Below are 26,769 nucleotides of genomic sequence, written 5' to 3' on the forward strand. Positions count from 1 at the left end.
CCAAGAACTGTGTGTGTTAGATGAGCGGACAGTGAGGTGGACAGAACTGGCTGAACGGCGGAGCCGAGAGGGCTGTGACCAGCAGCGCAGAGCCCAGCTGGAGGCCTGTGGCCAGCGGTGCTGCCCAGGGCTCAGTGCTGGGCCCAGTCCTGTTCAGCCGATTCACCGGTGACCTGGGCGAAGGCACAGAGCGTCCCCTCAGCAGGCTGGTGGCTGGTACAAAGGCGGGAGGAGCGGCTGATGCCCCAGAGGCTGCGCTGCCATCCGGCGAGAGCTGGGCAGGCTGGAGAGCTGGGCAGGAGGGACCTGATGGAGCCCAGCAGAGGCCGGTGCCAGGCCCTGCCCCGGGGGGGCACAGCCCCACGCACCAGCGGGGGCTGGGGGCTGCCTGCGGGGAGGCAGCTCTGCGGGGAAGGGCCGGGCAGTGCCGGGGCACAGCAGCTGCCCCCGGGCCGGCAGCCAGCCCCGGTGGCCCAGGAGGCCGGTGGCGCCCTGGGGGGCATGAGGAGGAGCGTGGCCAGCAGGCGCAGGGAGGTGACCCTGCCCCTCGGCTCTGCCCTGGGGAGGCCGCCCCGGGAGTGCTGTGCCCAGCGCTGGGCTCCCCAGTTCCAGAGACGGGGAGCTGCTGGGGAGGGCCCGGCGGGGGCTGCGCAGGGGGTGAGGGGCCTGGGCACCTCCCGGGGGAGGGCAGGCTGGGACACCTGCGGCTGCTCAGCCCGGGGAAGGGAGGGCTGAGAGGGCTCTGAGCGATGGCTGCAAACAGCTTCAGGGCCAGCGCCAGGAGGACGGGGCCAGGCTCTGTCAGCGGTGCCCAGTGACAGGGCGAGGGGCAACGGGCACAAACCACAACACGAGAAGTTCCTTCTGCACAGAAGGAAGGACTTCTTTACCATGAGGGTGGCAGAGCGCTGGGACAGGCTGCCCAGAGGGGCTGTGGGTCTCCTTCTCTGGAGACGTTCAGAACTCACTTATACGTGACTGTGCAACCTGCCCTGGTGACCCTGCTTTAGCAGGGGGTTGGACTGGGTGACCTCCAGAGGTCCCTTCCAACCCTGAGCATTCTGTGTTCTGTGATCATACAGGGCTACAGAGTGCCCTGTGGGTGAGCAATAACATCGCTCTGTGAAAAAGTATCAGTGAGAAGCAGTTAGAACCTTAAATGATTAAAAACTTCTAAACCCACAGAAAGGTCAGGTATTTATGTTCTTTTTTCATAATGTAAACATCTTAAATACTTTAACTATTAATCCCCATATTAAGTTACCTTGTTTCCAGAAACAAATTCATTGCTAAGTTGGAAGGAGCAGGATACAAAGTAAAAGAGGGTGCAGTTTGTAATGTGTTTGATCAGTGTGTAAAGAATTAGCTCAGTCAAGATTTAGCCACACCATATGGGCTTCCATGGGGTTTTGAAGGATACTGGATCACTTTGGTGATAGTTCACTTCAGGTTAATTTCTCAGTTTTAGACGCTTGTGTCTGCCATCCAACCAGACAACTTGAGGGTAAGCATGTGTAGGATAGCAGTGAATTGGGCTCCTCTTCACAGAGCACACGGAGCAATGCAGAGGCTCATATAGCTGCAGCCCTCCTCCAGTCACTCTGGACACATTATGAAAGTGCATTTGTGCTTTCTAAGTATGCCTGAAATTGGGAAATGTGATTAAGAGGCAGAGCTTAATGGCATGGGTGGATAGCAGATTTGGCAGTAGGCCTTGGGCTTTGTCAGGATATGGTAAATTTAACAATGAAAATCTGTCCTTGAGTCCCCAAGATGTAATTTCCTCATTAATTTCAGAGTTGTGGGTAAACACAGGCAAATTCCAGTTCTTTCTTACCAGGAAATATATTCCAACCTTGAATTCACTGCTCAGCATTTCTGGATATTGAATCAACACTGCTGTCTTAGCTTTAGGTGTGGTGTTTATTAAATCTATGTATTTACATGTTTAACTATTTGCATAACCTTTTCTATCCTTGTCAATAAGATGGTGTTTCAGAGGGGGCAGGTATCTATCAGCTTCTCTGGGCTGGTATCACTATTATTAGCATAAACATCTCAGTATGATACTATGGTAACCTACATGGTCAGTATCTATGATGTTAAATTACAGATTTGGCTGTTGAAGATTATTGAATGCATGTATAACTTTCTCACCTTCTACAATGTGGCATCTTCCTGCCTCATGCATCAATTACACCCTCTCAATACTTTCCCCACTTTGTTGGGGGGTGGGAAAAGGAGCTGTCATATATGAGTACCAAACTATAAGGCTCCCATATAGTTTGAAACCACCTCTTCTCAATCAAAGTTCAGAAATAGTAATCATGTTGTTCAAACTCTACATATAAAAGGAAATTACTAAACTCCTATATATCTATAGAGTTTTTCAGTGATCCACATGAGTAAAAGCATCAGAAAGTATTGTTGCCATTATTTGGGAAGCCAATTTTATAAGAACTCTGAATTTATTATAGTTATTATCTTTAAACCTGATTTCTTTTTCTTCAAGAATAGGCTTTCTAATAGAGTCCTATCTGCAGAGTAATAGACAAGTCAAGGCAAAGCTAATGTAATTTGGTATTACTTATGGAAAAGTGAATTAAACATGAGGGGTTTTATGCTATACGCTACTTAAAATTTGTGGCAGAAATTCCACTTTGTTGGCATAGCTTGAAAAATTTCTGACCTATGTCTTCTCAGAAAAATGGCACTGTCATATGTATCATCTGTTAAGAATGTATTTCAGAGACCTCAGATAAAACAAGTCTGACTACCATTTGCTTTAGAGTTATGGCCAAATTGTCAAGTGTTGATGAGATTCACTGCTGATGCTTAGCAATGGGAGCCTGAAATGGAAATTGTGATGTCAAGATTAATCCACAAATGGACAGGACACTCAAATTTCCTGATACCATGCTGGCCATCCTGCTTGGTGCTCCAAGAGTGAGTCCAGAATTCAGGAAATCATAAAGCTTAGTTGCCCATTGGGCAGGAAAAGTAAGTGGGAACTTGGAAATCCTAGATAATTTGTTCTGTACACAAGCCTCTGGAATGAAAAAACTTCCTATGAAATCAGAGGGAGATTAGGACTGAGAAGAATCAGTGCGTTACATGCAGAAAAGGTAAGGGATCTGTTAAAACATCACTGAAACCGAAATGTTTCTGCAAAACATTTTTTATGTTTCAGAATATTAAAAGTAGTAACAAACAAATCATGGGATTTTTTTTTCTTAAATTCAGTACTTGCTTTCCTTTCAGAAGGAGACTTTTGTTGAGGTTTTTATCCATGTCTAAGGTCCTAATTTAATACTTGCAGAATAAAGCCCTCTTTTGAAAATGGTATTCTAGAAACCCTTGTAGAAAACTCCCATGCCACCACATAAAGGAGGAGGTTTTTTGCTGTTTGATATCTATTTGAGCTCTTTAGAAATTTTATTTCCGAAATGTCTTTCCTAAAACTTGACTTGAAATAAAATCGTAAATTCTAGGACTATCCAAGTTGGGCTCTGATTACCTGAGTAGAAGTATATTATGTAGTGACTGTTGAGTCTGTCAGTTACTTTGAATCATAGAATCATTTAGGTTGGAAAAGACCTGTAAGATCATCACATCCAACCATAAATGTAACACTACCAAGTCCATCGCTAAACTGTGTCCCTAAGCAGTACATCCACACATCTTTAAATACTTCCAGGGATGGTGACTCAACCACTTCCCAGGGCAGCCTGTGCTGATGCTTTTTAATTCTTTCAGTGAAGAAATTTTTCCTAATAGCTAATCTAAACCTGCCCTGGCACAACTTGAGACTGTTTCCTCTTATCCCATCCCTTGTTACCTGGGAGAAGAGGCTGACACCCACCTCGCTGCAACCTCCTTTCAGGTAGTTGTAAAGAGTGATAAGGTCTCCCCCAAGCCTCCTTTTCTGCAGGTTCCCTCAGCCACTACTTATAAGACTTGTTCTCTAGATCCTTCACTGACTTCGTTGCTTTTTTTGGACAGCGAGATTGTGTAGGGTAAAGCCTACCCAAAGGCATCTCTCAGATAACTAGATAACTGAGGCCTTGATCACATCTGCTCAGCTCCAAGTTACTAGGTAATCCAGTAGAAGCTAGAAAAACAAAGGAGCAATAGGTAAATTAAGTTGTAATGAGCTGTAGCCCTCCCTGGGAAGAGTGGAGGAGGTGGAGCTGTTATGTGCAGGGGCCAAATTGCCGTCCAGGACCTGACATGTTGACTGGTTTTGGTGAATGCCTCATTCCCCATGGGTGAGTGGTGCTGCTTGCCTCAATTTGTACAAGTGTCAAGTGCCTGAGTGTCCTACAGCAAAAGTCTTGGAATAGAGGTTGCTATCCACATGCTGCACCCACCCACCTTAGTATGTAACGTCTAGATTTGAAAAATTGGTGGTGAGAGCAGGACAAGCATGTATCAACACAGCTTTACAGCAGCTGGTAACCTATACAGTTTTATGCCGGCTTTACATTTACAGCTAATCATAAGAACTAATAAGTAGTACTGGTTTTATACTGACACATTTCTTTGATGGTAGAGAAGATTACAACTTAATAGCTTGGAATACCATAGTTAATTTTAGTTCAAAGACTTCCTTTTTTATTTTTTAAATCTGGTAGTTGATAATCCTTTTCCTCTTCAAAGGAAGAGAAAATACACAACTCCTTCTTTGAGAACAAAATAATGAAACAAGAAAATGGCTCAGAAGAAGTTTTTATGACACTTTTATCTGAGCTGATACTGACTCTCATAAAACTCTTAGCAAAGCTGTCCTTCAGAAAACAAAGCAAAAAAATCCCCAAAACAAAATAAAAAAGAAATCTCAAAACATTTTTCATTCTTTCTGCCTTTAATAGTTCACAGGGAGGTACAAAAGTATTTTCCCCAGGTTTTTTTCTTTTTTTTTTTTTTTTTCCTTCTCTATGTGGCATATGCGCCTTTTAGCTTTTTAATTTTCTTCTACAACATCTTTTTCTCTCTCTGCAATTTAATGACTCCCAATTTCCTTTGTCGTACCATCTGGTTCACTCCATATCTGTGAGATGTTATTCCTTTCAGACACATGGTAAGTAACAACACCATGCCTAATTTTTTAACTGTATGTAGCATTTTACAGAACCAATTGTTCAACAGTTTTGTCAGTGGGAAATTCAGTGACTTGCCCACAAAGAGCCCACAACGGCTAATGAAACAGAGAAATACTGTAACTCATGTTTACTGCTTGAAGTGTTTTCCAAAGTTTGGTCTTTGTGTATTGAAGTTAATAGCAAAAAAATTTAGGATCAGTTATCACTGATGAAATTCTTATGTGTAAGAAACTTTCCAGATCCTATATTCCTGACTTACAGAATATTCAGAAAAGAGAATATTCCTTTTTTATGGCTTCATGACCATCACTCGGCCAAAAAGTGAGAACTTTCCTTTAATGTGTTTTTGGAGACATGCTGCTATACCTGTTGAGACAGTTTTGTGCTTGCTTACTATGTTTTGTATTTCTGCTTTATTCTCAAAGATAATTTACTTGTTCCCCCCAAACAGTTGCTGAACTCATCCACATCCTTGGGCCTAGCTGGCTCCCCAAATTATTGTGTTGAGGGACAGGAAGAAGGACAGTTTCTTTTGAGAGTTGTCCAGTAGTTAACTGCTGCAACTGCCTAATTACGTAAAGGAGCTTGATGGTTCTTTACATCTGTCCTAAATGACAAATGACTGTTAACACCCACTGCTGTCAGCAATTCATAACAATTTCCATAACCTATCCATAGCATTAAATATTTAATCAGGGTTATAATAAATAAGTTATGCACGCAAGTCAAAGTGCAGTCGCTCACACCTACACTGACAAATAAAGGAGAGCAAATAGACTTTTAAGGTAACTCTGTATTAAAGGGAAACCTAGTAAAATTAGGAATTCAAAAGCAATTCAGAAACACCTGAAATGCAGTCATAATGAATCATAATAAGACTTCTTTATGGAAAACTGATGATTTTTTCACACTTTCATTACACCTAAAACCTTTGCATTGCTTTTAGACCGTATTTTTCTGCTTTCATCACTGAGCATTAAACAACTCATTTACTTAGTTTCCAGACAGCATATTAATGATTGCTCAAGACTATTTGTTCATACTCATCACATTCTATTTTTACCATTATTCACTTCTGTTTTCCTTTGCCGAATCTGAAAAATATATTTCATTCCTTCCAACCTGCAGACTTTAAAAAGTTTCAAATTGAATATGACATCCTCCGATGTAGGATTTATATAGGAATTCAACAGAATGACCCGTCAGCCTTATTTTTCATGAGGCACAAAGTTGTATCTACCTCTGGGAAGGGAAGAAGTCTGGGAAGCAGGTCAGCATTGCAGGTCCTGCTGACCTGGAAGAGAACAAGTCAGTCTTTGAACTGCAAACATGGGCCAGAAATACATTCAAAAGGGCTCTGTTTGAGTCAGCTTGTGCCTGAAATCAGTGTGGTGTTAAGAATACAGAATCATGTCCAAGGCGGTATAACCCACAGATTTTGAACTGGACTTTCAGTCCGAAGCTGCTGGTCTCCATGGTACAGCAGCAGTGTGTCTGGATTTATCAGCCTGCCTTGCTTCCACATGTACCTCCTGTATTTAATCTTAGGTTTCCTTAGCACTGCCGTCTGCCTAAAGATTATTGTCAGTAAAGGGCTGAGGGTAATACAGATGGCCTCAAAGAAAAAAATTACATTTATGTATAGGCAGTCTAGTCGTATGATATACCAGGCCTTTCTTGCAACCTGTAATGGACACTGATCATTATTTCCATGATGTGTCTCATCTGTCAACTAATCTGACAAATCATTTTTATTCATTTCGAACTAAATGTTCCTGAACAGTAGTTCATCCTAGCATGTAACCACTTGTTTAACTCTCAACTATGTAATGTATAGATGCTGAGGTGGCTGCCTAAGCATAGGTTTAGCTTGGAGACTTTAAAAAAACCTTCCATATAACCTAAAAGATATTGTGGCCCTGGGAGCATTCCTTTAGTATGTTTTTAAGTGATTTCAGAATTGGATAATACATACACCAGCTGTGCAAGATGAGGGAATGAACAGATTTCTAGTCTCTGGCTATCACTGAGCAAATGTACTCAGAAAACATTTAAACTTCCTGGATTTCATGCCTAACTTACCTAACTCGGGACATAGATAACATTTCTGTAAACAGGGCCCATGTGCACTACCATTCATTGGCCCTGAATAGAAGATGAACCTGATGAGCTCACTGTTCAGATTCAGCGTGTACCCTGTGGATATTATTTCCTCTTACTGATGCTGGTCACTGAAAGTAAACAACAACAATTTCAGTAGTCATATAGAAGAAAAAACAAGCAAAAGGATTTTGTATTTGCGTGTAGTTGAATATATGTGACTTATCTGTGTCACATATAAGTCATATGGTAATGAATTAGAAGATTAATGATCATATGTTTCTCAATGACAGAGTGACATTTCAGTATGTTATGTATTTACAAAAAAACCTCATTTAGTAGAAAGTTAGCATGTATATGTGGATATATGTATCTTCCTAAAGTTTTGAGTTTTACATAACAAATAATGTTGCAATTATGTTTTACAGGAAATATTAATCACTACTTCTTTTTCAAGCTTAGCTTGAGATTCTGACTTGAAAAAGGGCTTGGTTTCTCTGTTTCATCTATTGCTGAGTAACTGTAGCATTCACACTTAGCATAATCCTCTCTGCCATTTATAGAAGGTTGTTTTCTGTTGCTTCTGAAAGAAACAATAGCAAAAGGTCAGCTGTGAAATTTTGTCATTTCCCTGTTCCTTTAACTACCACCCACAGATACTGCAAACACCACATTTAACTCTGCATGGATCTGTTCTGGCAACTAGTCCTAGGTGGTTATTAAAATTTAGAACAACCTAAGAAAACAGGTGGTTATCCTGAAACTCTCTCCTTGAAATCACCAGGCTAGCTTTGGGCAGGTTTGCATCCAAGGGAGTAAATGGGGGTGAAATAACAGTGGTGTCACAGGTTGCAGAAAGCATTGCGGTCAGCTATTCAGTTTAGTGACTGATGCTAGTGAGCATCTGGTGGCTCCAAGTGAGGGGAACCAAGAATGAAGGAACAGATATTTTTATTTTTGGTGAGCTCTAATGAATTAGTCAAAGCAGATGCTCTTGGCCTGTGTTTTGATCTCCCACCTCTTAGAGTGCTGGTCTCCTGAGAGGCCTCTTGGGGCCACCAATCAGTAGTAAGAGGTCCTCAAAAGACATTGCTGGTGAAAGGGCTGGAAGGAATGTCCTGTGAGGAGTGGCTGAGGACTTTCAGCTTCTTTAGTTTGGAGAGGAGGAGACTGAGGGGTGACCTCATTGCTTCCTACAGCTTCTTGAGGAGGGGCAGTAGAGAGGGAGGGGCTGATCTCTTCTCCCTGGTATCCAGTGATAGGATGCATGGGAATGGTTCAAAGCTGCACCAGAGGAAGTTTAAACTGGACATTAGGAAGTGGTTTTTTTTTTTTACCAGAGGGTGGTCAAACACTGTAACAGGCTTCTTAGAGAGGTGATCAATGCCCCATGCCTGTCAGTGTTTAAGGGGCAGTTTGACACCGCCCTTAACAACGTGCTTTAATTTTTAGTCAGCCCTGAACTGGTCAGGCAGGTAGACTAGATGCTCGTTGTGGGTCCTTTCCAACTGAAATTTTCTATTATGTTCTGTTCTATGCTATTCTATTTGAATTTTGAAACAAGAGAGATTAATAAAACAAGTTGTCTATTTAACAGATTTGAAAGAAAGATAGCTAAGTGAGTTTAGAACTCCTGTTATCAAAACTGGTGAGTAGTAACTGTCATTCCTCATTGCCTGGAATGTATATTTAAGAGGAACTTGACAAGCCACTATCGAAGTACTACCAGCTTTTAATTGTTTTTAATATTCCATCAATTAATTTCTTATGTCAGCTTCCTGGTCTTTGAACAAATTTGTAAATTAAGCATTATCTTTACAGTTGTATCAGACTCTTTTCTAAGGCACCTAATGAGAGACCTATTTTGACCTTCTTTTAGGAGAGCTAGAAGATGATGCTTCCTCAAAGGACTTGCTTTTTGGCATTAAATATTTAGAAGACAAACAGATGATCTAAATCTCCAACAAACTAATGTCACAGCTTTGCTTTAGTCAGATTTCTACCATCGGTAGCATTAAAGGGTATTTGCAGATCCTTAGAGTTGTAGGTCTAATTAGCCAAGTTAAATTAAAATATGAATCTCTATGGGATAATAGATTATTAGATTATCTTTTCAATATTGATAACTAGGCTTGCTCCTAGAAGGATTTTTCCCTAAGCAACTCACTTAACTCTTGTTATCCTGTATCCTCTGGGTTTGAGAACTAAAGATGATTAGAGCCAATGAATCCTGCTAATGAAAGAATACCAGAGGCTGTGAGTTTTTGATTAAGTAAAAGATTTGTCTTAGGTCAACTTCTTTTAGTTGTCCACATTATAATCAGGAAAAGCAGAGGAGGAAAAGCATATGTGTGTTTTAACTTGGGTGGAAAATTTTGGTCATTGCAGATGCGTGATGTTTTTCAAAAGAGTAAAAGCAAGTAAATATAGATGGATAAGCATCAGAAAAAAATGAGGTAAAACCAGAAGAAAGAGAAGCCAATTTCCATGATCAAATACAACTCCTTGCTTAATAGCAGGAAGAAGCAATTTCTGGGGTTTCTGTACCATTGTATTTGTTGGATTTCTATCTCTGCCTAAGAGAAAGAAACAAGCAGGCACAAAAGAAGTTTTGAAAAGGCTAGTATATCTCGTACAGAAGATTGCAGATTCAAGATAATTTCCTTTATATAATTGGCAATATTTCATCCCTCTGTTGTGAAAATTATATTCAAGATAAAGGAAACTTAGAATTTAGACGCTTTATGTGACCACAAACTTTTTGCTTCATATACTGTCTAATAGCATGACCCTACACATATCAAAAATGTGTGGGTTTGTTGGTTTTTTGTTTGTTTGTTTGTTTTTTTTCACATTTCTGCATCTTATAATCAAGTTCTGGGCTCCTTAAATTGCATATAAAAATACTTAATTCCTACATTGTCTTAATTCCTATATATTGTCCAGCTTCTGAGAAAAACTCTGATGTCTGAGTTAAAACTTGTTTATATTTGGATTTTGTAAAAGGATTAGAGTTATTTTAGCAACAAACAAGGCTCCAAAAGAAAGTCATTGTGTTATTGCTGTATGATTAATATTTGTATTTATGTTAATACAATCCAACAGGATAGAAACCAATAAGTCTTCATGAGAAAGAATAATGCATCTGTCTAAACATATTGAAGCAGCTCTGAAATCATTGCAATTTGATAGCTGCATACACTACAGTGTACTTTCCAGAATGTGCCTAAATGCTTTTTAGTCTGTTTGTTTTTCTGAGTACTGAAGTATTTCCTATAGTAAAATTCCAAAAGGATTACTTGTTCTGGATTTATGCTTTTCACAGGTATCATATAAAAAAGAAATTCTCAACAAAAAAGGGCCCTTCATCTTACGTATTTTGAAAATCTGTTTTTCACGTTTAAACAACTCAAAAGGAAGAAAATTAAATACTGCAGTCTCTTTATTATTATTTGCCAAATCTCAAAATCATAATTCAGTTGTACAGAGAATCATGATGGAAAACTAAGAGTGACACAAGGCCAAGAATCATTATGTTCTGTAAGTTCCAGAACAAGATAGAAAAATCTTGTCTCCACCTATAAAAGATGTAGCCTTAAAATATGAATAGGCATTTATAGATGACTCTAGACTTTATGTAAAGGATTAATAGCCTTTATTTAAACTTTTCCAATGTTGAAGTTAGTGTGATGGTTTCATTCATCAATTTGCCTTAATAGGTGAAATAACTCTTTTTTAATATACATAAATGCCTTATCTGTGAACTTAAGAGAAATACGACTGTACTGCAGTTACCTGGGAAGTTATAATTTTGCATTAGAAACATAAAACAATGCAGTGCCTTATGTCAGTATAGTACTGAATTGCAACTATAATATTTATGGTAAAACAGTAGCAAATGTGGTTCTTTAGTACACACAATACTCTTATGTATTTTGAGGCAGTTGCACAACTGGCACTATTCTCCTGTTCTTTACCTTGAAGCCATTATCATGTTGTATTTGGTATATTATATTTAGCATCTATCAAGGTAGAGAGATAGCAGCAATTATTTTAATTTGATCTGCTTCCTTCTCTGTGTTAAAAATGCTGCTGAGAAAAGGTTGAGAAAAGTTGAAGTTGAGAAAAATTAAATGAGCACTTTTTCAAAACATTAGAAGTAAGATATTTTTTTTAATGTTTCACCAAAACTCTTTGCAAATTCTTTCATTGCCTGGGGGAGATACTTAAAAGAGTGCTTTAAAAATAGGGCTAAAATGAGTCAGACTTACTTTCTTTGCTGTGACTTAATGGAGAGAATACTGCTTTTTCTGTGGAACATTTATGTTTGAAAATTTGATTATTGCAATGCACAGCATTGCTAGTATAGACTATTCTTCAGGGTCCTCGTGCTACAATGACCACTCATGCTCAAGTTAATGTGTTAGGAATGTTCCTGTTGAAATCAGTAGATGTAATGAGAGATTTTTAAATTACCCACATATGCTAAAACTTTGAAGAGTTACATGCCTGTTCAACTTGTGAACACAGGCATTTTTCTTAGTAAAAGTACCTTTAGAAATGGGAAACTGACTGAACCTCAGTATTTAATGGATAAAAAAGAACAGTTTATTCTGAGCACAGAAGCATTATTTGTATCACTGACGTTCTGAAACAGATTCAAATTTATGTGGAATAGAGCACAGCATACCCCTGCTAACAAGAGAGGGAGAGCAAGACTTTTTTGAAGAAAGCCTTGTTTGTCCTCAAATATTTTAATGTTAGACTAAGACCTAGTGACCCATGCGAACGTTTGAAGTTGTAGGAAGACACACTGGTCTTAAATAAGATCTGCTCATGTCTGTTTTCTGTTTGTGCACACATCTGTCAGTGTGTGTACATTTAGCTTTTAGTACCCTGCAATTAATTCATTGGCATCCTGCGCTCAGAACCAAATGCACTTTGATGTCTGAATAATAAAATCTGAGACTCCATGTTTACTATGTTGATCTGTGTGGCAGTCTTGAAAATATAATGCTTCCACAGGAGCTGTTAGGACTTTGTGCTTATAAAGTGGAATCAGTGGGAAAAGTAAAAAATGAAAATAAAAGAATAAAATTAAATGTAATCAATGAGATGTAAGAACGGGGGCAACAAGGAATCGTTAATTGTGAGGGCATGTACAAGACAGTTTCTCTTAATGTGTCTGTCTAGGTTGCAACGTCATGATTTCCATGCTGACATTTGGGATCGAGGAATTAACTAAAGGGAGCAGGATACTGCTGTGCCTAGGAGGTCTCACTACCAGCTGCTCCCTTGGGATGGGGCTTAAGTATACCTTATCACCTGGATAGACCACAAAGACTGCTAACTGGGTATATAAAGCAAGCAGCATCTTTGGCATAGGCTAAGTAATGTCTGCAAGCTGTTGCAGTGTAGGATTCCCGGTCTCTTTCTCAGCTTCTGTAAGCCTCGGTCACACCATTCCCTACACCAAATCCTTACCTTTTCTGGGGTGATGACATGACTTTCTTCCTGTCCTCTGTGGATGTGCTTCTGTGTGTGCATGCATGCCTTTCCTTGTTTCAGAAACTCCCTTATCCTTCAGTATTTGGTCCACACACTGTAAAACCCTGCTCTGGGGGTGAACTTTCTTACGCTGGAGACATCCTGGTACCACTGCCTTCTCTCTGTCAGGTGCATTCTCAGAAACCTGGATTTACCCTCCGATCAGAGTTAACATGTATACTGAAGGGTATTCATATTCTGGGGAGGGTGTTAAAAAAGCCCACCTGCTGTAGTCCTGTTGTGTTGTTTGGTATCAGTGGCATTAAATCAGAAGGTTTTTTCCCCCTGTTTCCTGGTTTTTTTTGGTGTAGGGGCATGAAGGGAATTTGTGGTTGTGTTCTTGGAGTGCTTTTTTGTTTCTTTCCATGACACAGGTTTTGTATCGCTGCTTTTAGAATCTCTTCCCTGAAGACAGAAAATCCTTTTTTCACTTTTTATCCTATTTGCCCACAGAGCTGATAGATGTGGTCTTTATGCTGCTTTGCTGCTGCACTGCATTACATTTATCATTAAGGAGGCTGCATGAGGCCAGGTATCTAATTAATGACATTAGAAGGGCACAGGTTGAGGGAGAAAGGGAGTACGGTTTCTGATGAGGTCAGGTTTGTGATTACATCTAATGTTCTTGAGGCAGCCTTGCACTAGTCCATGGGAGCAAATCCTATATACCTATAGGAGAAAAGCAAGTAGAGTCTTATAAGGGTACATATTAATGATCACTAAAATAACAGGGTTTTTTCTTACTTGTGTATAATGCTATACCTGCCTACTGAAGAAATGGCAAAATACTAGTCCTTTCATGTGATATTATGGCTGGTATGCTTTCTGTCTCTAAAATTCCACTTTATGTTGCCAGCAACGTGTTCAGACATCGTTGTGTTGTGCTGTGCAGAACATTTCAGGCTTTTAAGAGAAAAAGGGTGATGGTTTCCTGGTAATTTGCATTTGTAGCTTGCTGCCTGTTTATGCTTTGGAAATTACTATTGTATGGCTCGGTCTAAATGAGAAATGATGTTGATAAAAGCCTTACTGGCAAATGGGAAAAATAAAAATAAAAAAAAAACTTTAAAAGTTATGCTTACATTAAAAAAGCTTCTTAAATAGATGTATTGGTCCTAAACAAAACAAAACACCCCCACTCGCCACCCCCCAAACAATTTTCTAGGATTTGTTTTATAAAAGAATTTCACAGATTTTTACCTTTACAAAATCAAAGACATTTTAACAATGTCATTGTACACACCGTAAATGTTCAATGATTTTTTTTAATTCCCTACCTAATCCTCATTTTGCTTGTCTTTTTTTATCATATTACCAAGTGCTCAAAACCCACATTCTGTATGTTTTCTGTCTTTTTTATGTGTGTGTGCATGCTGTTTGTAAGGAGTAGGAGATGTGGCAAGGCAGATAATGAAGGCAACATTGAGAGTAGCAAAAGTGGCCTGACTTTTCCCTATGAACAGCTATTGTGGTAAGGTTCTTACATTGGTCATTTAAAGTGTGTGTATATGGCGGTGGTGGCAGAGGTGGGGAGGCATAGGGGACTTTGTTTTAACCAGGCAAATGGTAGAGGGAAGAGGCATCTTTATTCAAAGCACTGGTTATGATTTTGAGCAACTGGTAAGAGACTAAGAAGCAGCATGTGGAAACTGAAGTCAGAACAGAGTCTAGTTCATACCCACTCCTTATGAAAACAGGCAGAGTTGGTCTGCAGTTGTGCATATATGGTTTGATTTGCACCACGAAAAAAAGGTAGCAATTATTTAGAATTGTCTGCCCTTGTGGCACTGGGAAGGTTCCTGCTCTGTAGCAGTGAGCGGAGATGGAAGAGGGTTAAAGGAGTCTGAATGATTTATGTACTGCCTGAATAGATTTCCAGCAAACGAAAGAGTTTCTGATGCCAGGTCCATTCTGCAAAAAGTATCATTAGTCCTGGTATTGATATTCTTATGACTGTTGCCCATGTTGACATGAAATAAAGTTGTATTCTGGCATCCTGTCCAGCTTTTTGTGATCTGGGAGCTGGAGTCTGGTTAGACGTGTTTTCTGTCTTAAAAATATGGTCTTCCTTCTTGCACTCCTGCTTCAAATTCCTTTATTCCAATTCCAGCTCTACAGCACTTGCATTTTGGCCCAGCTCAGGCAGTGGCACAGTCACTATGTTTTTTTCTGTGCCTTTCTTTTCTTACAATTTTTTTAAAACTTTTTATTTTCTTCTTTTCACAGGCTTAGAATGTCTGAGCTGTGTCTGTGTTTTGGAAGCAGTGCAACAGGCAGGTGGGAAGGAGTTTCCTTCAGGTAAGATATTCAAGGTACTATCAAAGTGTTGTAGAATGAGGTGCTGTAAAAATTGTCAGATGGACCACCAAAGCTCTTCAGCATTTAAAGGCAGGCACCAGAACAGTTGCAGTTTAATTTTCTCAAGCAGAAAATGATTTATAGGTAAGACAGGATTATAACATCTGGATTTCTTCTCATGAACCTGGCTGGGTTGTGTTCACACAGATGTTTTTACATTTATGCAACTGATTTTCTCCAGAATGAATTGTATGTGTAGACTGTCTTTGATCATTTAGTCAGTACTCTGGTCAGTCTGGGCCAAAATATGATTTGGAAAATGGTGTGAGTACCTGTGACAACTTAAAGTACCTGAACAGACAGGTTATGAATTTTTTTGCTGTTGGGAACTCTTTGTACAGCACAGAAACCAAAGGCCATTCTGAATGGGAAGATTATTTATGTCCATACTTGTCTTCCCTATACTTTTAAGTTGAAACCTGCAGGAGCTGGTGGTTTGCTACTTCCCCCTGCAAACCCCTGTTGCAATACAGACACAAAATCTCTATAGCAAACATAGGTCTTCAGTGCAAAAACACCTACAAAAGCTGTGGAGTGGCAATGAAAAAGATGAAGGGGATCACTGATGTCCTAGGTTGATGGAGCAGCAAGGAGGAATTTGTCAGACAAAACTGTCAGGAGAATATGTGAAGTGAGCAACTAACCCTTCAAGCTATTAGAAAAGCAAAAATATTTTTGAATTCCTGCAGCTCAGCCTGGAAGAAAATTGTTTTGTGTCCCCAGCCTGCTTAACCCCAAATGCATGAACAATCCTAGTCGTACTGAGCTCTGCTTCCTATCTTACGCACTTTGTGTTCTCCAGAACTGGACTGAAATAGGAAAAAACAAACAAACAAACCCTCATGTTTTGCAGTAAACAAAGGGAAGGCTCCTGTAATTAGCTCATTCTGTTGTGCAGCCATATGACAAATAAGTTAGCCATTTATATGTCTTGTTTCCTTGTATTAATAGATACTCGATGTATAAAATGAATGGTATTTTGCAGTATTTGTGTAGTGGATGGATTTAAGAGGCAGTCATGCTCTTTCCAAGTTACAGGATATGCTTCTGAAACAAAAATGAACTCCAAGCTTTGTCATGATCAATAATAGTATAACTTTCCTGTATTAAAAGTTCTTGAGCTGAAAACTTCTAGGTTTTTCACTGTATTTTTTAATATGTTGTTCAGATTATGTAAAGTCTAGAGGAGACTTAATTTAGTATGGAAGGCAAGAAGTACTGATAAGGTGATTAGCTAAACAAAATGCCAAGGCTTGAACAATGGACAAGGAACAAATATTAGCTGTTTATTTTGAATTTAACCAAGGAGATATGGGGAAAATGGAGCTGATGGAAAGGAAGAGTTTGTAGACACAAAGTAGGAATAAAAGACACTCTCCTCTAGCAGCAGAAGGGTAGAAAACTAGACTAGGAAGTAGGGGAGTTGTAGGTACTTCTTTTGCAGTAGGAGAAAAGGAGTTTAATGAATTCTGTTTGACAAGCTATACTGATCCAAGCTAGGCCAATTTAAAAGGTCATCACCTCCAGCTGTCCATCATATCCATTGAGTGGCGCTTACAAGTCCCCAAACTGGCTGAAGAGCAGTGGGTCTGGTCCTAAAGTGCCACAATTCAAAATCTAGCATATTAATGCAAACCGTCATTGATTTTAGTCTGTATTAATATATTGATCTATGAACTGCTGTGGCTAAGAGCTCTGATTCATGATCACTGTGGGATTTAGCAACATTTAGGGGCAGAAGCCAATTCAGCCATCTTAGCTGAGAGCAAGGAGAGGCCATGAGACTAGAAAATGCCACTAAGAGGCAAAATTGGTTTATCTGACCAGCCAGACTTGTGACAGTGATAGTCCCTGGGCGCATATAGAAGTCCTTTCTTATACTCCTGGGAGGTTTTGCCATGACAGCTCACATAACAAATGTGGGGTGGGCGGGCAGAGGGAGTCGTTGGCTTACCCCTGCACAGCACACTGGTTTAAAGCCAGCGTGGTGTTAGTTTTCAGTAATTCACCCGCTGTCTTAGCCCTGTGTACATGAATTCGTTTACCTTTCCGTGCTACCCGGTTATGTTGCATCTTCTGGATATATTGGTGGCCTCTTTGTGAGCGTTGCAGTGGCTAGCTCACATGTTTTTCTGGGTGCCAACAAAGTAAAAAACTATGTTTGCTTAATTAAATGATGTTCATTACATTGCCAGTTGATGAGCTGCTGGTTTCCGGCTCAGGTTGGCACAGATGTCTTGGGGATAAGCTATACCATGTAACAACCAGAGTAAGGTCAAAGTCATAACTTACCCACTTTGTTCCAGACTTAGGCGTCCTGAACATGTTTCATATAGTATATACAGCTAACACTTCTGTACTTACAGGCTTTTGGGGTTTGTGTGTTTGCAGGCTTTAATAAAACCCAGTGTTATAAAAGGTAATACATTACACTAGAACATTCACAAAGTCAAGAAACCTGAAAGTTTACCTTCCAACAGTAATGATAATATTCTGCCTCCTCCATATAATAAATTTAAATGGATGGCATGTCTTTTTGTAAGGAATAATTTTAATTAAATAAAGATACCAGATTCAAATTGCAGAAATCTTAGCAAGACAATTCACATTTTACTTTTCAGTTTGCTATTTGAAGATTGAAATTAAGTGGATAACTGTGAATTGAAGAGAGTGAATGCTTACCTTACTGTAATACTGACATTGGAAGGTATTTTTTTTTTAAATATTTTGATACAAAGTTGTATTACAGGTAACCAGAAAGTGGGAGGAGGAATATAACTTTTAAAATTTTATTACATTTAAATATGGACTAAAAATACTGTTAGCATATTACTGGTTTTTTACAGTACAAAGCTAAATACATTTATCTTATCCACCTGAGGTGTTCCAGAGAATATGAGGGGGTTTATTGCGATAGCTTTGGAAATGTTTGGGAAGCAAATGTGAGAAGAGGCAAACAGTCAGGTTGAAATAAATTAAACCATTTGGTAAGAATGTTCTCATTACCCTCTGATAGGTTATGAGGCTCCTTCATGAGGCTCGAATTCCCATTGTGCATCATTGTCATGAAGCTATCATAATCTTCAAAGGAAAACCATGAGAAAACCAGTTATAATCTGACAATGAACTGTGGCACATAGAAGGGGATAGAAGAATTATATCTTCTCACTCAGAATTATATAATTGCAATTTACATGATGAAGCACTCTTAGTTGAAGACTGTAACATTTTACTTTTTATCCAAAGGTCAAAGGGAATTGTTCTTGGTTTTTTGTTTATTCCCCAGAAAACTCTTTGTAGAGAAAATACTCCTTGAAAAGGCTTGACTTTCACTTTCTCATCAGTTTTTGGTATATAATTATTCTTTAAGTTCTTTGTTCATCTCAGTAACTGAACTGCAGTGACAAAGGATTAGCTGTTTTACACCTTTGCTCTTACTATTGATTTTTCCAAATACACTTTCATGTTGCTGTCTGTCACAGGAACTATGCCTTTGCAGTAATAATAAAAATAATTAAAAAAAGAATTCTACTTAGAACGTGTTGGGTATTTCATAATGTGGAAAAAACTGAAGAAACAGTGGACTAATAGGATCATACTCAGTGAAAAAGGCACTCTCAGGTCACTGAGGTTTCTTCTTGAGGATATTCTTTGCATGCACTGAAATATTTACAGCTTTTGCCCTGAATGGCATGTGACTTCTAATCAGAAGTATCACTACAGCTTCGATTTAATTGGAGCTATATAAGCACATACTTATCTCAGGATTCATGTAGTGAAAATCTCTTGTCTTTCTTGATTATGAAAGATGATCATGAAAAGCCCTGAAAGGCTCAGAACTCAGATGCAAGTAAAAAAAAGAGAAACTTTTAAATATTAGCTTTTAATTTTTGGTAGTGTGATATTAGTGAAGAGTGGGCTTTTTAAAGAGATTGGGTTTTTTTAATGAGAAGTTTCTGCTACAGATTTTGAAATGAATAGTCGGTATTTTTTTTCTTTTTCTAATATAAGAAAGAACATATTAATAATATCACAAGTAAGGCATCAGTATTTGTTGCATAATACTTTACATTTACTTTTTGTTGATCAGGCATAAAGCCCAGAAAATCCAGGTTCTGACAATGTGGTGTGAATATGTATATATCTTTGTGAATATAAGGTGAAATAACTTCAGTTACCTCAAAGAAAGAGCACATATACGTAGGCCAAAAATACAGTAAATCTACTTCTCAATAACTCATTCGTGTAATTACACCCTTAGGCTTCTTAAATTACGGCAGAGACTCATTCAGGGGCTGTTAGTAGTTTATAGTCAAGAGGCATGTGGGTTTTTTTGTTCCCCTGAGAAATTCTGATTCATAACCCAGAGAACAGGGTAGAGAAATTTCTTGGGGTGTTTTGAAGAGAAAGAGGGAATTTACTAAATCTGGGAAATGTGATGTATGCTGCATATTTGCTTTTATAAAAATTCTTGGTTTTCTGGAGATAAAGGTGATTCCAATGTGTCAAGAAACAGGCAACTTCCATCTTCTGATGTAAAATTTGCTGTTGCTACGTGTTTTATAATTCAACTGAAGTACTTGTGTACCAAATGGAAATTTGTCTACCATTTTTGAATAAGAAAACATGTTCTTCTTCTGGAGTGTAGAAACAGAACACAGGAATTTGGAGAGAAAGTAGAGATTTCAACAGGTCTGCTGTGGAATGTGCTGAAGCATAGCTGCAGTATTTTCTACTGTCAGCAGCCAGTGTAAACCGATTCGGTATAGAAGCTGTATGTTTAGCTCCTCAGATGCAGTGCAAATGTTCTTTTTTAGCTTTTATTCATTGCTTTCAAAAATTTCTCATTTTTGTGGTGATCACTTAATATAACAATTTGATTTATGTAGGGAGAACTCAAAAGAACTAAGAAAGATTTTAAGTTGGTGAAGGAATAATACATTTCAGCAGGCCAGGTACTTGATTTTGGGATTTGCTTAAGTAAACTCTTTTTTTGAATGTTTATTTGTACCAAGACCTGGGCATTTTTGTTATTTATGTATAGCTGATATGAACATGATTAAGTACATTACTCTGGCTCCAATGTATGCAACTTCTACGGTATTGAATGAAATATCAGCCAGCTTGCCCTGCAGCAAAATTTGCCTGGATATCTCCCGATAGCCACTGCTGGTCTGTGAAAGAGTTGAACATTTATGCATATATTCATATTCTTCTTTCACAATCACACTTTTCTACCCCAACTATAAAAGAAAAATGCTATTTTGCTATTCTGTTTCCTTTCTAATTCATTTAGCAGAACAGTTTACTTTATTAATTATTCATTACAGGGAAATTGACCATGATTTTGAAGCTTAAAAAGAAAGAGTAGGAAAAACGTAATGTTAACTACTTGTGAGCAGAAGGTTCAGGGTCTATCAAATCAAACTTTATACAGTAAATTAACTCTCAAAACGTAAAAGTTCTTCAGATGGAAAGGGCAATGATGAATTGTTTTAAGCAAGAACGTAAGACCAGGGTCTTCTAATAAAAAGTCCTGACCCATGAATGTTCAACAATCTGCTGATCTCAATTGAGTGGAAAGATTGCCAAATTTAAAATGCACTGGCCAGATGATTGAGTCATATTTTAAGCATATTCACATGGTGGAAATAACTCTATTAGCATTCATATGCATCAAAACTTCTGTGTTTTACAAGGCTGTTCAAAGATCTGGAGCAAAATTGTTACCTTGAGATGCTGTTAAGAAGCACATTAACACAATTGCAAAATGGGGGCAGCAAAAGTGTTGAGGGAAGGGGATATTTAATTATGGTACAGTGAATGCATATTAGAACATTTTGGCTGGAAAGGTGATGTACAGCTGACTTGTTTTGCTGAAATGCAATAACACTATTGCAAATAAATGGAATAGATTGCAGCGTTTTTAAAAGGAAGGAATTTACTGAAAAATAATAGAGAATTTAGCCAGCAGTTTAGAAAATAAAGATACTTTGTACATGTGAAAATTAAATTTATATTTTTAGTTGCTTTGAGTGAAGTCTGATGAAATGAAATGAAAGGTAATGAAATGAGCCCAGACTCAGTGGGTTTTCTCATAGCCTGAAGGTATTCTTAGCATTTATGTTGACATTTGGAATAGGTTTAGACTTTTGCAAGCTGTGTAACTATAACCTGTAAAGATGCTGTACTAGCATATTTTCAGTTAACCATGAAGTTATGCAGGTAAGTGTTTATGAAGAGCTTTTTTTCCAAAATCAAACTCTGCTGAACCTTTAGTGGTCTTGTCTTTTTTAAAACAAATGGCAGCTGTCTATGTTCCTTTATCTATGTGGGCAAAATGGAGAACAGTGCAGGTGATGGCATGACTGATGTCAATCAGCATACAGAAGTAGTGTCGTACAGGTCCTGTTCTGCCTCCTCAAAAATTACATTAAAGCTTAGTTTCCTTCTGTTTACTTTCTTAATAATTACAAGTAACACAACCAATATAATATTGCATAGAAACAAACTTGTTGAACTACACCAGTGCACATTTTCGATGGAGAGACAGCTGCAGTGGTATCTAGATTATTGTATGTAAAATAGCATGTTGAGAAGAGAAAATCTGAAACTTGAAGAGTAGAGTATTTGGAACTGCACTTCATGGGAAATTCACTAAAGAATTCCTCATCAGATGCAGAAAAAATGGAAAATAAATTCTGAGTGCTGCTTAAACATCTATAAAGGATCAATAGCATGCCAGCATGTAATATAATAATTTTCCCTGGTGATCTAGAAAATCATTAAGTATTTTAATTTTAATTATGAGGGTGTGCACATTATCTAAATCAGGGGTCCTCAAACTATGGCCCGCCGGCTGGATACGGCCCCCCAGGGCCCTCAGTCCGGCCCCTGGTATTTACAGAACCCCCCCACTGGGGGTTGGGGGTGAAACCAAGCAGCCGCAGATGACTGCCTGCCACTTCATCCGCACGCCGACCCCCTGGTTAAAAAGTTTGAGGACCCCTGATCTAAACGAAAACCTCCAATACCATATCCTAAATAGAATTAGAGCAGAAACAAAAATATTTTTCTGAAATCCTGAGAATTATGGAAGCAGAAGTCCATAAAATTACATATTTTCAATTAACCTTGTGTCTTTTATCGTGATGTCTGTTAGTCCACAGCAGCACGTGGCATGTTCATGAGAAGAAGAAGGTCCGAAAAATAGCAGAACTACGTCCATCATTCAGCTCCTTACTGGGAAAAAACAAGATAAGTAGTGCATAGCATACTTATCGTAAATTGTTACCTTGCTCAGATAATTTTTGGGCTTGTTACAGCTGATTTAATCGTGCTTTATTTTTATGCTTTTTATTCTCCCTCCCCCATTGCTCCACACTGATCTTTCAGCTCCTAGCTCCTAACTTTATGTTTCCCTCAATGAACTTTGTGCAGAGGTCTGTGTGTTTCCAATGAGGTAAGAAATACTAGAGGTGCTGAATGTTCTTAGGTGCCTAATGAATAAGAACTCCTGCCTTGAGCAGAAAACTAGAAGACATCCTTAATGAACAGGAGAATTAAAAAGTACTGGTGGGAAGGAATTGTTAATACAATACCAGGTAAATGAAACAGTCACCTGGGGGAAGGGGTGTCAGCATGGCACTTACCAACGTGCTCACCAGTGACTTGTCTGAGACACAGTGATCCTTGGCTGTTTCAAATCCCTTGAAAAGCCAGCTCCCTTGACAAGTTTTTGAACACTTTACAGTGTTTAAATCCTGAGAATGGAAAGAAAGATCCGTGCCTCTATAATTCATATGCAATGAGCTATAATGTTACCTGGTTAGATTCTAGGACCCAAAGAAATGCATTTCAGCTTTCAGCTTGACCCGTTAACCTACCACTTTGTTTTGTAGGGTCTGAATCTGCTGACCTGCTTGACCAACAGGACAGCTGCAAAACTAACGACATTTTTTACATTTTTCAGCTTTGGTGGATTAGTGGGATTAAGTCCTAGAGTTTGAGAAGGGTTTTACAAAACCTGTTCTTAATCAGAGATGAGCAAATGAATTGTCAGTCAAATATTTGTACCGTTCAGCAAATTTAATGTTTTGATTTTATCTAATTCAAACAGCCACTGTATTTGATCATTCCACAGAAGCTAATATGTTGTGTTTATATTGGAAAGTGACTTAGGAGGTAGCAATGCCTCTATAAAAGCCTGAACAAACCCACCAGAATACCAGAAAGCGCTTTTTACCAGAAGTGTAAAGTTCACACTGAATAATCAACCCAAAAGGTATTGTATGGGTGTTTGTATAGAAAAGCTGTGTGCTGCGTTTTTCCCGTATGCAAAATGAATAAGCAAATGTTCATGTAGGTCTGTGGTTTACTAGTTTGAACACTTATCCTAAAATATGATGTGCACTGGAGAAGTTTACAGGAGCGGTGTAGCTCAGTTAAGAGGAAAATGACTGAACAAAATGGAAGTTGTTTTTTTTTCCCCGTCCTGAAATAAGATAATCTCATGTTCTTCCAAAGAAAAATCAACAGGCACCTTGGAAAAAGTTGAAGGACACAGTTATAACTTTTTTATTTCCAATTATGCAACTTTTATTTTGGTAGAGCAAGTGTGTTTCACTGATAAGAGTGACTTCTAAAATATAATTGAATATTTTAAGTTTTAATATATGCATAAGTTGGTTTATTATTCCTCCTCAACCATAAAATGTAACATTTTACATCAGGATTACATTTTTTTTCAGACCAGGTGTTTTATAATCAAACCTGTTTCACAGTTTAATCTTATTATATTACAGTCCAGTACTCTTAACATTTTTATTGTTAATTGAAAGCTGGCAAGATTCTGTATCTTGTAGCTCTTCCTGGCTTCAAAAATACAATATCCTGAAACAAAAAAATGAAACCCAAAACCCAAAACAAAAACAACCTCTTTAAAATGAACAATAATTCTAATAAAAAATAGGACCAGGTGAGAAATAAAGCTCTGGTAATCTGATTCAAAGTTACAAAATGCAATGATTTTGAGAAATGTTACTTGTAGTTCTTTGTTTTATTGGCTAGCTATGTTTGTGTATTAGATTGGTCTGAAATGATAATTTTTCTTTCATATGTGCTTCTCGCTGTTTAATTTTAGGACTCACTATTAAAAGTGGCAATATTGAAAAGTAAACAAACACATTTGCTAAAATTTCCCTATTATGTGAATTTTCTTTCGAGATTCTTCTTGCTTACATTCTCTGTTACTGTTTGTACAATGGCATTTTACTGGTTTTAATGTTTACAGACAAATTTGCAGGCAGGAGTTTGCAATGGGTGTCTGGGCTGACTTCTTCCGTTAGGTAAATTCTTTCTCACACATTACTTTCTTAGTTCTGATGACTAAGAGCTCTTTTAATATATTCAAGCCTCCTTAATACAGTTAAGCAGTTTGGTTAATAATACTTACGGATAAGAATTAATAGCTTTTTTCTTAGTCTGTCCCAAATTACTTTCAAAAGGTCAAAATAAAATCAATGTGGATGACAGTATCTTTTTGCCCTAAATGGTTATGACATCTGAGTTTGCAGATGGATGATGCAATACTGATATCAGATATAAGTACAGATGTTTCTGAACTTTTTCAGTGCAAGGTTAAAACTGTCAGGTCACAATTAAAGCTGTTACGCAACTGTGGCACTGCTTAAGACACATAAAGAATCAGTACTATTGCACTAAATAAAAACCAGATCATTGCTGCAATCATTTGGAGACTCCTAACACTATAGATCTCCCATGGGTAGCACCTCCTCAACTGATTATATGTGGTGTTAAAATCAATAGCAAACCCATAAATCTACTGCTATTGTCTACCTAAAGGCTGTAAAAAGAAGTCTCTTATGTAGCCTTGATAATTTGAGACTCAGTAACGTTCTTCTCTCAACTTCACACTGTCAGATATGCCAACTATTAGAGAAGTTATTCCCTGCTTTATGTTTAAGTGCAAATGCAGATATATTTGCTATTATAATGATGGCTGTTACAGATTGTACACCTGATACCTAGGACAACCTCCATAATCAGTAGTAGCCTTCTGATGCATTAAATCATGAACATTTTGGAATAGCTTAAAATGTCATTTCTAATTAATCTATGACATTATAAAGGTAAATGTAGTCTAAACCTTTCATTATAAATGTGTGCTTTCTTCCTTGGAAAAGCAGTATGTCACTTTCAGTATTACTTCTTGACATGTTTCTATACAGCAAGTTTCAATAGAAGAGATTTTAAAAGCTTCAAGGTGACTGAGAAAACACAGTTATTAGTTAGTTTTTTGGTTGACTAAAAGCATGATTTTGGCAAAAAAGGGAACTTTCGAAAACTGCAAGTTTGCCAAAACTAAGTCTTGTAAAAGTTTCATAGACTGTTAAAGAAACATTTGCTGCTGCAAGAAAGCTCATGTCTCAGATATAATTGGTAGTCATAATCTGACTACCCATTGCATCTTTCGATATGACAATATACATTTGCATTTTTTCCAAGTGTAAAATTAAAAGCTGTAAGTTTAAAGAGAATTTAATATGTCATGCTACGACTGTGCCATCTAATTGTCTTTTTTGTTCCATTTGCCCAGAGATGCAGTGTTTGTGAAACACCCTGGCTTGTCACATGTCAAAACTTTTGTACAGGCAACAAGAAAGCAAAGCTGAGGATGAACACACGTATGCATATGCACACACAGAGATGTTCTAATATGTGAGAAAAGCAACACTTACCAATGACAAACAGATCAGACATTTTTTTCATTTTTAATGATGGCTTGAAGAAGTGCTCTCTTGATATCAGTTACTTTGTAGGGCTCTTCAAACTGGAGATCTGCAGCAGCATTAGTGTCTTAAAGCTGGAAGAACTGTTTATTCTATCCAACCTTCTGAAATTACAGTAGTTCTGATGATGCTTTTGCTTTTTATATACATAACACTTGGGATATGTCTCAGTTACCAGAGGTAAGTTACTGAAAATATCACACAGAGATTATATTTGCCTGGAGGGAACTGACTTGAGGCTTTGAGACCTGAATTTACGTGAAGCCCTGATTTCCTGCTCAGGATCCAGAATGGGGAACACCCTGGACACCCTTATTTAGGCTGACCAGGATGAAACAGAGCAGGGCCTTTTCTGCTTTCTTATAACTGGGGGGCAGTCTCTGTATATGTTTATAGTACGTGACATATGCATATCAAATTGCCAAGTACAGTAGTGAATTTATATTCAGTAAAAAAAAAATAATCAAAACAAAACCTCTATTTAGATATGGGAGGCATTTATATATATATTGACCATACCATTTTAAAGTGAATTGATAAAATTATATGTATTTATACTACCATGAAAATGTCTGACATGTCCAACAGAATACTTTTGCTTATTAAGGTGAGCGATACTACTGAGTGATCTTATCACTTAAAAATATCAATAAGATCAAATTTCTTTCATTTAACAATTCAAATGACTTCTATGATGCTGAATAAACATGGAGCTCACTGATACTTTGTGATGACAATGTTCTAGTGAACCTCATTATTCACAAATATCGATAAACCAAACATTTATTCAGTTCAGCAAACCAGGAGGAATACTGAACTGTGAATTTAAATGATATGAAAATAAAAGGAAA

The 26,769-nt window shown here is 38.1% G+C and overlaps 1 long non-coding RNA gene across 2 annotated transcripts in view; it reads left to right on the forward strand.

Annotated features, from left to right (window-relative positions):
- The window catches only part of LOC308070069, an 83,587-nt gene extending 57,195 nt beyond the window's left edge, over nt 1–26,392 (forward strand). For both annotated transcript variants that reach the window (XR_013930607.1, XR_013930608.1), the window contains one exon: nt 14,976–26,392. This is a non-coding gene — a long non-coding RNA (uncharacterized lncRNA). The remainder of the gene's footprint in view (nt 1–14,975) is intronic.
- Nucleotides 26,393–26,769: the final 377 nt, after the last annotated feature.

The sequence above is a fragment of the Falco punctatus genome (assembly GCF_963210335.1).
Source record: "Falco punctatus genome assembly, chromosome: 1".
In the NCBI taxonomy this organism is placed as follows: domain Eukaryota; kingdom Metazoa; phylum Chordata; class Aves; order Falconiformes; family Falconidae; genus Falco; species Falco punctatus.